This window comes from Suncus etruscus, chromosome 5 (genome assembly GCF_024139225.1).
Source record: "Suncus etruscus isolate mSunEtr1 chromosome 5, mSunEtr1.pri.cur, whole genome shotgun sequence".
NCBI lineage: Eukaryota > Metazoa > Chordata > Mammalia > Eulipotyphla > Soricidae > Suncus > Suncus etruscus.
In genome coordinates, this window is record NC_064852.1 from 29,941,082 (window position 1) to 29,957,258 (window position 16,177).

Genomic DNA, 16,177 nt, shown 5'->3' on the forward strand with positions numbered 1-16,177 from the left:
GCTCAGTGTATAGCAGGGCAGCTACAATGTCAGAGCTCTTTTAAAAATATTTTTTTCCATGTCCATCCACATATAGAAATGGATGAACATGGAAACTATTGTGCTGAGTGAAATAAGTCAGAGGGAGAGAGAGATTGACACAGAATAGTCTCACACATCTATGGGTTTCAAGAAAAATAAAAGACATTATTGTAATAATACCCAAAGACAATAGAGATGAGGGCTGGAAGATCAGGCCCAGGATATGAAGCTTACCACAAACAGTGGTGAGTTTAGAGAAATAACTACACTAACAATTATCATGACAATGGTAATGAGTGAGAGAAGTAGAATGCCAATTTTGGAAAGATGAAGAGGGTAGGGAAATAGGGAGATGGAAGTCATTGGTGGTGCGAATGTTGTTGCACTGGTGAAGGGGGGTGTTCTCTTTATGACTGAAACCCAACTATAAACATGTTTGTAACCATGGTAGTTTAAAAGATATTATTAAAAATTAAAAAAAATAAAATAATTTTCTGACATTTAAAAATAATAAAATTTTATTTTTTATTTTTTATTACTTTATTTAAATGCAGTCGTTTACAAAGTTGTTCATAATACAGTTCTTTATGACATTCATTGTGCCAATACAAATCCCAATATCAGTGTAACATTCCCTCCACTATCGTTCCTAGTTTTCCACAACTAAATTTAACAGAATTAAGGGGAATTTTTTAAGTTTTTCTTCATTAAAAATTAGTGAATATTGTTATTTTTCACAATTTGGTCATTAAGCCATTGTCTGAAGTTTTAAAACAGTATTGATTCTTAGTTGAGAAATGTTATTGATTTTTTTTTTTGAACTTAAGTGGCTTCTTGCTGTTTTCACATCTAAGTCTATATGTTCCTACTGAGGTGTCAGTATTGAAAAATTTAGAGATGTCATGATTGTATATGTGGCAGTATGCTCCAAAATTCAAGGATCTGTGGAGCTGTGAGAGTGAGTTGACATGGCAGCAGTTGTGAGTCATGGGTGTGGTGGAGAGGGCGTTTAGATATATATAAGGATGGGGGGAGCTGTCTACCCCCACTCCAAAAATATCCCAGAGTTTTCACACCAAAAAACAGCATACCTGGAGTTTTGTCAGTTAAGTAACTTTGCAAAGGTCAGTGGTATGGAGATGAAGTTGGACTGTTGGTGTAGTGGTGATGTGGGGTGTATGTGTGTGCAGTTGCTGAGGCTTCAACAGGTTGGCCCATGCACCACCCAACCCCACTGTGCCAGGAGTTGAGTTTTTCATAGCATGGCTTGCATCTCTTTCTAGAATAAAATGAGTCTATAGAGCTGGCTGATGAGCTGACATGCTGGCAATTGTGGGTTGTTGGTGTCTACAATGTCAGAAGTTCTTATCTACAGCTGGTCAATAAATGGGCACTGTTTAGATGGGTGGGAACTTAGGGTTGCAATGAGTGGAAACAATCTCTGCTATTATATCCAGGGCTATCTCATTTCAGGTCAGACCAGGCAGGCCAGAGTTTGACTTGAACATTTTGAACCATCATCCAACTATGTGTTGCATCTAAGAAGAATTTCTCAGCCACCACATTTCTATTCATGGCAAGAATATTCATTCACCTTTTTACTATTACTCACTGCCTGCTGCCCACATTTTATATGTAAGAGAGGCTTTGGAACATGAACATGTGTATATGAACAGACATTCCTTAGTCTTGTGAGGCAAAGAATAAATGGAAAAAACTTAAATGTACATGTCCACCAATGTATCTGGTGAATATACTATGACATACCATATAAATGGTACAGATGAAATAAAACTATTTAACAATAGGGTTCACATCTGCAAATATATCAGGATTATTTTACTCACAGAGATGATCAGGATGAGCTTCAAAAAAATGTTAACTGTTTTTTTTTTTGTTTGTTTGTTTGTTTGGGGGACATACCTAGCAATGGTGAATGAGGGCTTACCCTTGGTTGTGCTCAGGGATCAATTCCAGTGAACTTCAGGAGGCCATAGAAGAACTCCATGATATGTGGTACCTGGAATCAAGCCTGAGTTAGCTGCATGCAAGGGAAGCACCCTACCTTACTATTTCTTCATCCCCGAAATTTTAACATAATACCTAGACTTTGAGGTTTGGGGTATATTTTGCTTTATACTTTCTTTTGATTCATACACAATGGTGTCCAGGGGATTCTTGACCATGTGATTAAAGAATTATACTTTCCAGTGCTCTAAGGACCATATATGATGCCAGGGATTTATACTGGCCAGGACCACTATAGCTGCATACTAGGCAAGGATACCACCTCCTGTGCTATCTCTATGGCCTTCTATCTTTTGTTTTTCTTTAAAATTTGAACTTATCGCTATGAGCCTGATTTTTTTAATAGCAGAAAACAATTTTAAGTTTAGAATACAGAAGGGATTCTTTGGCAACCTTGAAAATTATAAAGTGAAATGTTTGTTGAGATCTTTCTAAAGATCTGGCATTAATATCTAAATATCCACACATTGGCCATGTACAGCCTGCTTCCTTACCTCACCTGACAGAAAGTATTCAGTGCATAGGGACTATTGGAGATGGGTTTGATAGGGCCTGGTTATCAGAATCAAAGTTTTTAACAGGTAGTTCTGTGTTTTTTCCACTCTTCTTGCCACTGAGCTTGTGTGTGGGGCCCCAGGTTTCTCTTGCTTGAACATTGCAATAGTCATCTAGCAGGTTTTTCCTCCTTTAGTCTCTACTGTGCGAAACTAACTCCCCACCCTGGCACCAAAGGATCTCTCTAAAACACTGCTCTGATCAGCTCTTTCCTTTGAAAAATTTCTTTGAATGTTTCTCAAGGCCCTTAGAACCATGAGAACACTCCGTGATTTCTCCTGAGTGTCTAAGATGTGGCCCTCTCTAAGATGTGGCTCTGCATGCACTTATGGTATCTGAACTTGTAAATTCATACCATACCCAACATGGATGAACTATCAGCATTATTTTAGTGGATGTACATATTTTTGCTTTAATACACTGTCATTTATCACTTGAGTAGCTAGTGGCTCACTGGCCCAGAAAAATATTAGCCTTTTTTCAAAACCCAACTGAAGTACTCTGGATGGCTTCCCTTATCCACCTCCTAGGTGCTCCCAGACCTTTCAAGGAATGAGTTTTCAGAATTACTGAGTTGCTGTGTACTATCCTTTCCACCAAAGTGTAAGTTCCTTGAATTCTTGAATGTTGTCTCATTTATCTTGTTGAATGTCACTCTTTATACAAATGAGTGTAATTACTCAGTATGGCTTTGTGAAATAAAGTAATGGTGACATGAATGAACTAACAGAGAAATACTGTTATCCCTTTCATCCAAAAGTTCTTCCACCGGATAAAGCCTTCTGGAAGGCAAGAACTACATAGAAAATGTCTAGGACTTTAAGGAAGACTTTATACAATACAGTCTTATAAAAAAGAATCCTGAGGAGTCACAAAACTAGACATTCACCTTGTTCTCTTATTGTCAAGTGCAAAGTTGAAACATCAAAAGATTATGCTAAAAGTCCTTGCTTCCCTTGAGTGGGTAATGCCATCTCCTAAGAGAACACTAGAATGATATAGGAAGGGATGGCAGCAAAAGAGCCTCAGGTACAATAAAAAGGGAATTTTTGATTGCTTAAACAATGTATATTTTGGGGGTGTGGAAGGTTTGAGCTGAGTTTTGTTTTGCTTTCAGAAAAGAAGTCTTTAGATCAATTAAACTTGAAAACAACTTCTGTCAGTACTTAAGTAATATCAACAGCTCTTAAAAAATATCACAAATGTGAACAGTAGGACAACTCACACCTAACTAGCCCAACCTAACCCTGGGACTCTGTGATAGGGGGAATCTCAGTTGCCTGTATCTGTTAAATAGATAATCTAGCCTAAAACTTGGGCTGGAAGTACTCATTAAATGCCATGAACAGTGAAAGGCAAACTGTTCTTTGTCTATTTGGATGCTCCAGAAGACCATTTAGAATAGAAAAGGACTCTGAGCTTATCCAACTTGGACTGTGAAGCTCAGAGAGCTCAAGTTAGTTCTCAGTCCTCAAACATGCTAAGATACTAGGGTTCTGATGGCTGATGATTTCTACAGGGCCAAGGGACTTTAGAGGTGAGCATGAATCCATGACAGCCACTATGAAAGAAGATCTAGGCACCTCTAAAAGAGGCCAGATGGCAGCTAAGCAATTCTGTCCATTCTGTGTCCTCAGTCTACAGAGCATCCTCGGATCTGGCTCCCAAAACTTTAAAAAGACAAACATACAAAATGTAAACAACTCCTAACAACAAATATTGAATTCTTTGGTGCAGTGCTTACCAAGAAGCATGCACAGGAGCTCAGCCCTCCTCCCATTTCTGCCTTTGTTCTCCTCTTTGAGTTGGACCCAAGGAGGAGCATTGTAAGGTGCCCCTGCTGGGGCGACAAGGCCCCTTTTTGGTTCAATTAATGAGCCATAAATAACCCAATGAAGGTGTCAACAAAGAGGGTCATTTATCATCCCTTGTCAGGAGGGCGAGCCTTGTGAGGCGCACGCTCATTCACCGTCTGCTGCAACATGTTAAGATTTATTTCTGGCCAGGTCCCTCCTCCTCCAGGCTCTCCTGCCCCCCACCAAAATTTATCTTACAGAGGAATCCTCACAGGTGTGCTGCTTTGACAAATAAGCAGTGAAGTCTGGTATTCATCACTGGCCCGTCTTTGTGAAGAGGAAGGCAATGGGAAATAAATTTATTTGAGAGGGAAGGTACTTGCGATTCAAACATGCTCCAGGGAAACCTGGGGGTTATCTGCAGCCTCCTGGTCCTGCAGGAGGAGAGTGAGAGATAGTGTGCAGTCTCTCCCTTCATGATTTACCGTTTGGAGCAAGAAAAGCCAAGACTTGCCTCAGACTTGTACCCTTGGCTGCCCAGCCTTTGCTCTAGTTGCAAAGTAAAAGGTGGGATGGGGCAAGCTACCCTGGGCTGGAAAGTACTCTTGATCATTTCTAAAGTTCAGGACTCAAAAATCAGGGGGACCTCCACGCTTGCTCTTCCATTGAGGGCTTCCCTGGAAATTCTGAGCCTGGAATGTATTTGTGCCCTCATTGTACCCAAGATTGTGTGTTTAAAAAACAAATTCTCAAGCTAGAGAATATGGAAGGTACATACCTTGCACAAAACTGACCGTAGTTCAATCCCTGATATTGTTTGGTCTCCTGAGTCCTGACATGAGGGATTTCTGAGTAATTCAAGGTGTGGCCCCAAACCAAAAACATTTAATTAAAAAATACAAATTTTCTCACACCCTCTATTCCCAAATCTTGGTTTAAGAACCCAAGTACTTGTATTCCCATGCTCTATATGTCCTGATTTTCAAGTAGCTCAGAAGTTAGGATTTGTGGAGCCTACTATGGAACAAAAATATTGCTAAGTGTCACCAAGTTCTCCTGGAACTTTCCACAAAAATGTTCTCAGTTGGTGATGTCTAGGATTAAAGTCAACAGCCACTTAGGGCTGTAAGCACTTGACATACAACTTTGGTGTGAGAAAGAAATGAGTTAATTTCTTTATTTTTATTTCATTTGAGTCAATAGAATTTTAAGTCTTCATAGTGGCTGAATCACACATTGGACCACACATTCCAGCCTAATGTTCCACACACATGAGTTTTGAAGAACAAAATCTGCCAAAGTCTCAAACATACCTGAGACCTGGTGGACCAGTCTCCTCTTCTTCCAGATTTTGCCAGTCAAGAAAGACTGAAAGCCCCTGAGTCCTATTTAGTTAACAATGAAAGGAGTGAGATTTCCACCTCTGTTGCCAAGATGATAGTGGAGGAATAGAATTCTGAATCATTTTAGTTTCCTGTGTAAAACTAATGGGTTAGCTTAGAGAATAAGACAGGATACCTGGCATAAGTCCTATATGGGTCACACCTTTACTTCCCACTACTAGGTGAGGAAAAAAAATGCCAGTGACCCTGAACAGACACCACAGTGATTACTGGCTTCATGAGAGTCTTGGAATTTTGACAGAGGACATGTAAAGAAGCCAGCACCCCCTAGCTAATGTCACTGACACTTTCAGTTATGAGAAAGTCCCTTCCCTCAGGAACAGACAGAATCATCATTAATGGAATCAAAATGACCAAGAAAACCTAGTCTTAGAAAAATCTTTCTTCAAGAACCCAGGGTGGATTTCCCCTGTCTCTACTCCATGTCTAGGATCATCATTGACATCACACCAACAATCATCACTTACTTCACTGCTGGCTATCATTATGGGGAAAGAGAAGGGCTCCTTCATGCCTCAGTTCAAGGCAGAGTCCCCAAAGATACTTACAAGTAACAGCCAAGAGGAACTGAATTGAAGCAGCTTCCAGTTAGCCTTGATGCAACCCGACACATTCAGTTTAAGGCTGGGAGTCAAACAACTGAGTGAGTAGCCTTTACAGAGAAGAAAGTGGTCAAAGACCAAAATGTTCCCCTTTATGATGCTGTGTGGAGCTCACCACACATCAAGAATTTTTAGAGGGAAGAGGGAAGACATAGGGCAAAGTGGTTGGTCAAGTTCAAGAAGAAATTAGAAATAAATAGAAAAAACTTAGTCCTGGGACAATGAAATTTGGTCAAGTATCTGACCAAGCAGCAGAAAAATGCCAAGTTTGCATTGGGATCATGCAGGCCTGAGGAATTATGACTAGACCACTGGCCTGAGATACAAAGCATATCCCCAAACCTTACTCCAGCAGCTATAGGCCTTTGGTGTTTTGAGATTCTTGCTCTGCTCCCAGCTCTCTTTCCAACTCACTCTTCATGCATAGCTGCAGGGGTGCAGCCAGGGTGAAGATGCCTAGGCATGGCTTCAGCTTCTAGAGTTCTCAATCTGCCAATCTGCCAGGCTCCCAGACTTTCAAGTCTCTGCCATTCCGGTCTCCTCTTATTGGCAAGTGGCCTCATTTGCCTCCAGAAAAAGGCACTGGTATCCAAAGCTGCATGCCTGATGCCAAGACATAATGTTCCTGAATATCTTACACAAGACCCAAACTGCCTGCCCCTGGAGAGAGACAGGGAAAGAGAAAGGGAGAGAAGAGGAGAGAAAAAGGGAGACAAACAGGAAAAAGAGGAGAAAGGGAGAGAGATAAAAGGGAAAGGAAAGAAAGGAAATGGGAAGAGAGGGTGAGAGAAGAAAGGAAGAAAAGGGGGATGCTAGAGATAGGGAAAAGAATGAGCAAATAGAGAGAGAGGGAGAGGAGGAGGGACAAAGAGAGGGGGAGACAGTAGTGGGTGAGAGAGGAAGAGGATAAGGGAGAATGAGAGGAATTTTAGAGAGAGAAAACAGGAGTGAAGCATATTATCTCCTACGACACCAACCAGCCACTGTGAATTTTTCTTAACTTAAGGTAAGAGTGAATAAAAGGTGGTCTGGCAAGAATGATAGCTGTCTCTCCAAGTTTTTTGCTGAGACCCAACTCAGGTGTCTGAGTTCTCTAGCTATATTAATACCTATTAATATGGTCACTGTTAACTCAATGGGAGGAAGCCTTGTTACTTCAATGACTTGGCACTCTATCTCAATACAAATGTCATGTTAGGTATTATAATTGAGACCTGGAAGGTACAACAAGTCCATTCTAATCCTGAATTCTAAACTTGTCTCCCTAAGGGATAGCAAGTCCAGAGATGTTTTCCAGAAAACCATATCTGCTCAGGGTTACAAACTGGAAGAGACAGATGAGCACAGTGACAGGGGTATATAAATTCACCCTGCAAAAAATGAGAAGAACGTATGGGGTCTCAAAGTCCTAAGTCTATAGATATAGGAAAATGGGTGCAACTAAGAAAGCAAAACTGTCCCATAGGCAGCAGATAGGAGTGTATGAAATGGAGGTGTTGGGCCTGAGCCATAGTGCTTGCCTTGCACGCAACCAACCCAGCTTCAATCTCTGGCATCCCATACGGTTCCCTTCACACCACCAGGAATGATTCCTCAATGCACAGTCAGGAATAACCCCTGAGAATCACCAGCTATGGCCCCCAAACGAAACAATGACAATAACAAAGAAATGGAGGTGTAACAAGAGGTAGCCAGTGGCTATAAGGAAGAAAATCCAGCAACCTGAAAAGCACACTGGGAGTAATGAAGACAGCAAATCCCACCAGTGGTCTCTCAGAAGCCACTAATAAGAATTGCTGGGGCAGTGGCGGGGAAACGAAACCTCCTGAAGCCTGAGCAGCTCTCAAACAAAGAGAAAACAGCTTCATCCCTGTATCTGCTGTCAACAGAGACCATATTTCTCTCTGCAGAGCAAGGAAACAATTTCCATGCAACAGCTTGAGATGTGCAACTTGTATTTGCCCCAAGTCATGGCACAGAGCTAAGCGGCTCCTTCAGATCTTGCCTGCTACCAGTACTTTGGCGGGCAGAGAGCTGCTTGGGAAGCCTCCCAGGAAAGAGCTCCCGAAAATGACTCACTAGGTGGTTCTGACTTCTCTGAGTCACCACCCAACCTGGCGTCCAGCCCCTGCCAAAGCTCCTTGACCTGATGAGGATGCTCCAGGCTGGGCAGGCATGGGCTACTGAGGCCCTCTGCTGTTCACCTAGAAAGGGAAAAAATACCCTGTGACAAGACAGGCCATAGAAGCAGCTGACAGTGCTTGTTTTATCATCTCTGACCTTCTAAGCCCATGATTTTGATGGCTTCTGTGTCAGGGGACCTGCACTTAAAAATTCATCCTCCTCCTTACCCAGAAGCTTCCAGGAAGTCTCCTATAAGAAGAAATATTTGCATTCAACACATCAGATAAAGTCTTAATATCCAGAATATGTAAAGCACTCACAACAACAACAAAAAATTTTCAAAAACCCTATCAAAAACTTAGGATGGGAAATAAATAAACCCTTCTCAGAGGAAGACAAATATATTGCTAATAGGCATATCATTTATCATTAAGGAAATCCAAATCCAAGGCTATAATGAGACATTGTCTCACACCAGTAAGAAAGACACATATCCAAAATAGTAGGAAGTGTTTATGTGGATAGAGATGTGGTGAAAAAGGAAGTCTCATCAAGACTTGGTGAGAACATTGTCTGTTTCAACCTCTGTGTATAATGCTATGAAGAATGCTCAGTAAACTTAGAATAAGGAACCATATCACCCAGCAATTTTATTTTTGGGCATCCACCTCAGGTCTTAAAACACATTTATTCAAAAGATGTATGCACACCATTATTCATTGCTGCACTTACTCTAATAGCTAAGATATGAAATTGACCCAGGTGTCCGATGACAGATCAATGGATTATGCAGATGTGGTATATATATAAGCACATGTGTATACATATATAATGTAATATTATGCAGCTATAAGGAATGATAAAATCATGCAATTTTCTGCAACCTGGTTGGAATTGAAAGATACTATGTTGAGTGAAGTAAGCCAGAAGAAAGACAAACAGATTATGATCTCACCTATCTGTGGTATATAGAATAACTGGATGACAAAATGTAAGGTAGTAAAAAGAGTATGCCTAGATCATCCTTGACTCAGAGCTTAGGGAGGAGAATGGCGAAGAAGAAAAGAAATCAAGGAAGGAAGGAGGAAGTAGAGAATGATGGTAAAGGGGTTGAGGTTTCAATTATATCTGGGATGTGGGAGAGCAGTATAAATGTAACTCCAAAGCACAGACTCAACCACACTATAAACATCTAAGCTGCATCAAAACATTGTAATACACCTACCTAAGTGGCAAGTGTATGGGGATGGGCACTCTAGTGATGAGAGTTGAAACTGGTGGAGAGATTGGTGTTGAAATATTATACACCTAAAATTCAAATATCAATCATTTTGTAAATCATGGTTCTTTAACTAAATTTTAAAAATACCATGGACACTGAATGCCTAGTTCAAACATGGATTCTTCAGTGTTATTCGGATCCATAATAATGCTCCTGAATTGAGATTTCAAGCTTCTTCTCATCCTTATGCACCAATAATCCAACATGGTCATAACCCCTCAGAAGAAATTCTGCCAAATCCCCCCATGGAATCATGGCAGATTGTTACCTGCCATCTGAACATCCAAATCTCACTCAACCTATCAGGCTTCGCAGTCTGTGATATCTGCTACTTGTGGAGCCTGAGTTGGAAAAAAAAATCAGACCACAGATGTTACAATCACAGGGGTGATGTCATTCCTGTGCCCCTTTATTAAATGTATTATCTCTGCTTTCTTAAACTCTGAACCATCTTAAAGGCTCAGATCTGATGCTACCTCTGGCCCCCTTCGGTTTTAGCAGGCCAATACTTGGAAGTCCCTTTGACATCTCAAACCATAATTTGTTGGTTCCTTTTCTATGTCATCCACTTCATGTATTAAGGAAGACACAACACCCAAAGAAATCATTATCTCTTCCTAAAATGTCCTTTGGAAGAGTAGTTGGTGAGAGGGAGAAAATATTATTCCTACTACATTCTTTTTTTTATTTTTTTATTTTTTTTTGGTTTTTGGGCCACACCCGGTAATGCTCAGGGGTTACTCCTGGCTATGCGCTCAGAAGTCGCTCCTGGCTTGGGGGACCATATGGGACGCCGGGGGATCGAACCGCGGTCCGTCTCCTAGGCTAGTGCAGGTAAGGCAGGCACCTTACCTCCAGCGCCACCGCCCGGCCCCTATTCCTACTACATTCTAATTGCCACTCAACATAGTATGTGCAGAGTTGCACTAATGAGTAAATGGGAGGATTTAGAAAATTGAGATGGAATTTGGAGGTAGATAAAGGGAACCAGATGATGAATTACTGTGAATAAAAATAAAGAAGAAATGACAGAGCTTAGAAGTACCACAAAGGAGTGAAGAATGCATTCCTATAAGATGCAAATCCTGAGTTTTTTAGAGGTGGAGAAACTAAGGCACCATGTAAAAAAGAGGAAAATCCCTCAAAAAAGAAGCTATACAGACCATGATAAGAATATGAAAGGACCAAAAGTAATCCAAAGCTTTGCCCAGTTTAACATCTTCCTTTGTTTTTGAGACCACAATCAATAGTGTTCAGGGCTTACTGCTGGCACTGCACTCAGGGATCATTCTTGGGGACCATTTGAGGTGTTGAGGATAGAACTCAGGTTGGCTGCATGCAAGGCAAGGCAAAAACCCTACCCATTGCACTATTCCTCTAGTTCTTCAGATTAATATTTATGTCTGCAGAGAACTCCAAGGCAAGACCAAGTGGAACAATTAATCTAATCTTCTTCCAAAAGTCACTCCTTGAGTTTTTCCTTATGGAGAAGCATGCAGTTACTCTTGAATATGTATCATTCTCATTCTCTCACCTTTCTTTGCCAAATAGACTTGTTTTACTTAAAAAAAATAAAGTGAATGGTCCTCAGGCTTCCCCCCTCCCTCTGTACTTCAGGGAGGAGGTGCATGAAGAGGAGGGCAGGCAGACATCTGGCTTCCGGTTTCCTCTTTGATTCTGGAGACCAGCTCTTGCCAGGTATAGGGTCTGGGGAGGCCCCATACCAGAGCCTTTCTCCCTAGCCTGGGGAGTGCAGGGAGGCTTGGCAGGCTCCCAGCCATCCTTGTCTTTTTCCCCTGACTCCAGGCCTTCCCTGGGTGCCAGCTCAGATGGCCAGAAGTGGGTTCAGGTGGACTCTTAGTGGTACTCAGGCTTCTCCCCTTCCTCCGTACTTTAGGGGGGAGGTGCATGGAGAGGAGGGTGGGAAGACATCTGGCTTCCGGGTTCCTCTTTGAATCTGGAGACTAGCTCTTGCCAGGTATAGGGTTTTTCTCCCCTGGACTTCAGGCCTTCCCTGGGCACCAGTCTAGGTGAACTTTATAGGGGTCAACAGGCTTTCTCCCTACACTAATAGGAATGCACTCTGGGAGGAGGGCGGGCCGTTCTAGCACTGGTTTATGTTGGGAGAGTCAGTGGAAATTTTTTCTCCTTGTTTTCATATTGATAGTATTGTATGCATATATTCTATATATCCATAATATCCATCTTGTATTGTGACCTTGATACTGCCCTACAAAGCTCATTTCTAATATTTTACTGCCTCAGTCCCAACCCTTCCCCCCATCTTCCCATGTAGGTATAGCTAATGACATGAAGCTCACCACATAGAGTGATAAGTGCAGTTAGAGAAATAACTACACTGAAAACTATCATAACAATGTGAATGAATGAGGGAAAAAGAAAGCCTGTCTCGAGTACAGGTGTGGGTGGGGTGGGAAGTAGGTAGATCTGGGAAATTGGTGGTGGGAATCCTGCACTGGTGAAGGGGGGTGTTCTTTACATGACTGTAATCATACAACTACAATTATATTTGTAATCATGGTGTTTAAATAAAGATAATTTTAAAAAAATAAAGTGAAATTCAAACTTGGCATTTCAGTCCAGGACTGCCAGCACCTCTAGAATGCAAACCAGCCAAACTGACCACTTTACCCATGAAGAAGGGCATAAAAATTTGCTACAAAATGCTTTTGGGGGGCTGGAGTGGTGATGCAGTGCTAAGGCATTTGTCTTGCTTGTGGCTGACCTAGGACAGACCAAGGTTTGATTCCCAGCATCCCATATGGTTCCCCAAGCCAGGAGCAATTTCTAAGTACATAGCCAGGAGTAACCCCTGGGCATCACCGAGTGTGGCCAAACAAACAAACAAACAAACAAACAAAAGTTTTTGGTCTCCGGGTGTATGTATATGCAGCTCCCACCCAGGGTCTTACCACAGCAGGGTTGACTTGGCCAAGATTGAAGCAGCAGCTGGAGGCCCTCATTTCCCCAGAGAAGAGGGGTGCTTGGAAAAAGAGATTGCATTGGGGCCTGGTGAATAAAAAAGACTACTAGGCTGAGCTCAGCTCTAGCTCTTCCAGCTCCACAGCAGCTGCTGCCCCAATGTGGGGCTAGGTGCCCTGTTGGCTGTGAGCCAGGCAGAGCCTGTCGTGGACTCCTGAGTTCAACAAGCTCAGGTCAGTGCTAACAAGGCTCCTGCCTTCTGGGTCCAGCTAACAAGAAGCTAGCCACCTGGCCTGCCTTGGGCCTGAGCACCTCCTGCCAGTCATGGGTATCCATATGTGGAAGCTTTTCTCATGCTCTCCACCCTTCTTTCCCTGTAGGCCAATCTTGGGTCCTTAAAACTAACAGGGGTTATAGTCACCAGAGGCCTTGCTGGAATGGGAACCTTGAGATCAGAATGCATATCTGACTCAGCAGCGAGGCACTGTTCAGTAGCTCCCAGCAGGCTGGAATTTCCAGCCCCATGGGTCAGGAACCTCTGAACTGTGCCACTGAGGGAAAGACAGATAACTTCAGAAGCAGAACCAGGAGTAGATACATGGAAGGCATGGTTTCTGTCCTATTATAGGCTACGCCCTGCTTGGCCACAGAAATCAGCTTCCTACAGATGAATCATGCATGCCTGTGTCATTGATCCCTGGCCTGATTACTGGTCTACAAGGTAAACTTCAAGTTCTATCATGTGATATTCCTGTTGACAAAACCCACACAGCCACACAACCCATGTTGAATGCATACACTTCTGGGAAAAAGTGCTATTACCCCATTTTAGAAATTATATATTGTGCAGTGAACCTTTAGGAAAGAAGATCTGAATGGCTGAAGGAACATGCTAAGTATTTAAATCATGTCCTACAGAAGGTTCTTGCCAGGCCAAAGGGTGCCATCAAAAAGTGAAGGATTTGTTTTGGCCAGCTAGATGTTCCTGTTTCACACCAGACAGCCCCGTTTGTCTGCAACTGCAGGGATAGTCTGGCTTTGTGTAGATGACTCTTTACTGGGAGAAAATCCAGGGTCCATCCTTCACATAGGGTTGCCTAATAATAACCAGAAACTGGAGGAGAGCAGAAAGGAAGACAAGGAAGGCCCTATGTTGGAGGAGCACAAGTTTCCAACAGCCATATTGCCAAGAAGCCCCTTGACCTAGCCTGAAGCTTCTCCCTTTCTGTTATTAAAAATAGAACATAAATGTCTCCCTCCTGATCATCCTTACTAAATTCTTTGGCAAAAAACATCTCTAGACACATAGTCTCCAATAGTACATTAATGCCTGCACTGGTACTAAAACCAGGTCATCATCAGAGGTCTATAGCTGGAGTGTCTTCTCCATCACTTATTTATGTTTCCTGTCTTTTACTTTACCAGCCTGTACACTCACACAGAGAAAACACTACACCCAGAAAGCTACTGCTACAGATTTATAAAACATCAGCTGCAAGCTGGAGTGGGTGAACCCTCTCAACTCAATGCTGCTCCAGTGGTTGGTTGAGTAGCCCCATTGAGAGAGGGTGGGTAGGCCAGGCCTAAGGCATGTATTTATCCTAGAAGACATTTGCCATTTCTGTTTTCTATGGATGGAAGATAAGGACTAGAAAGCACCTTGAAGTTACAGCTCATGAAATTGGGAAAAAGGGAGCATATAGAGGCTCTTTGGAAGATGCTACATGGATTCTCTCCAAGTAAGTGTACTTCCTATGGTTGACCCAAGTCCCCTCTCAAATACATATGGTTAGAGGTGGCTTGTGTATAGTTGTGATATAGCACTGTGAGGTGTCACACAGGATATGTTCAGAAACTATCAGAATGAAGGTCAGGATGTATGGCAGAGGGTGTCCTCACCTGCTGTTACCCTTACAGGTATGGTGTCTCTGGAATACAGAAGCAAGGGTATTGGCTTCCTCCCTCCCAATTCTCTCCTATATGGCAGTTCTAAGGCACCTGAAGCAGCTATATCCAGCAGTGTTGGAGGTACCCCAGGGATGGGCATCAGATTCTTTTCAGGGCACTGGCCTTATTGTCCACAAGCCTCATTTTTCTTCTGCAAAGCTCATACTACCACTTAGCTAGTTAGAAAGAACAGTAGTGGAAATTGGAAATGGGATAATAGTGGTGAAGGATATGGAGAAGAGGATAGAACTCTTCAAATGCCACTAAAATTACTCAAGTAAAAATGCATCTATCACACACCGTAAAAAATATTCATCTATCACCTACCATGAACAGGAAGTAGTTTCTAGTACTAAACCAAAGCAGAGGAGGCCCTGAACTTTGACACTTTGACAGACACTGTTGTCTGATTTTTCATCTCATACTAGTTCTTGCAAACAACTTCTTAAGTGTCAGCCACTATAGGGCAGCAGGATGATATATGTATGAGAAAACTGAGGCACAATGCTGGACAAATGGCAAAGCTGGGAAAAACACCAAGCTTGAGCATGGTAGTTCAAAATTATTTCCTCTCCAAGTGATTATTACTGTTCATTTTATAAGACTGTATATCTTAGTGAGCTAAAACTTGCCTTAATTCTGTTGGAAAACTCAATTGTAAACTGGGGAAAATCCTATCTCATGAAACCCATGTGTAAGCCAGAGAAGAGCATATCCCAGTTTTCCTGAAACTGGGTGTAATTATTCAAGTTAAGGCCTTAATAATTCTGTTGTCTACATATCAGTCAACAAAGTCAAGTTGATTATTAGTAAGCCCCTTATTCTTGGAGGGGGGGAGGGAAGAGTGTCTCTAATTAGCTTCACCCCAACTTCAGTCTTCATGACACTGGAATCATGGTACAGCCAAGGCAACATAATACGGCAGAGAGAGTACTGAACCGAACTTTTGAACTTTTAACATTGGGATTCAAATTTCACTTCTAGCCAGTATGACCCTTTGCATAATGAGCCTGGGAAATAAATGACTGCCTGGTTTTAACTCATGTGATCTTCTTAGTAAGATGGAGAGGATGATGATATCTGTAATAATGTTCAGAAACCTACAAAACTCTCACTGCAATCAAAAAGAGTCTATATAAAAACAGATGTATAAGTGAGTATAAGTAACAACCAACATTGTTTTTATGAGTGAGTCTAAGTAACAAAAGGAATCATTAACACTGCTATTTTTTTTTTTTGCTTTTTATGTTTCCCAAACCCCATGAGGTGGTCCCTGATATCTCCACAGCTGGTGAAGAAAAAGGAGGGGAGATTTTTTTAAATCAGCAAAAGCAAAGGTTTTGCTAAAGATGCATTTTTAACATGGCTGCTTTGATCCCCAGAGGATTAAAACTTGCTCTTATGGGAGAGGAAGAATATTGCCATTTTTATGTGTAAATATATATCTATATATAATGTAGATGTATTTTATCTATT